The sequence below is a fragment of the Geospiza fortis genome, unplaced genomic scaffold (genome assembly GCF_000277835.1).
Source record: "Geospiza fortis unplaced genomic scaffold, GeoFor_1.0 scaffold55, whole genome shotgun sequence".
In the NCBI taxonomy this organism is placed as follows: Eukaryota; Metazoa; Chordata; class Aves; order Passeriformes; family Thraupidae; genus Geospiza; species Geospiza fortis.
Window position 1 is genome coordinate 2,841,986 of NW_005054308.1, and position 233 is coordinate 2,842,218.

General features: G+C 49.4%; 1 protein-coding gene across 1 annotated transcript in view; it reads left to right on the plus strand.

Annotated features, from left to right (window-relative positions):
- The window catches only part of TCF7 (transcription factor 7), a 134,393-nt gene that overhangs the window by 68,013 nt on the left and 66,147 nt on the right, over positions 1–233 (plus strand). The window lies entirely within an intron of this gene.

Sequence of the window (233 nt, forward strand, 5' to 3'; positions counted from 1 at the left end):
ATCCCGCGACGCCTGCCCGCCCGCAGCCTGCCGAGCCCCCCGCGGGCCGCCCGAGCGCGGAGGGAAGCAGGGGGGGAAAAGAAAAGAGTGACGAGGGAAAAGCAATTCTAGGTTTGTTGGGGTTTTTTTTAAGGGAAAGATTTAAAGGGAATTTGGAAAGGGGGACCAAAATTAAAGGGAGAAAAAAGTTTTAAAGTTACAGGAAAGGAGGAAAAAACTTTACAGAAAAAAAT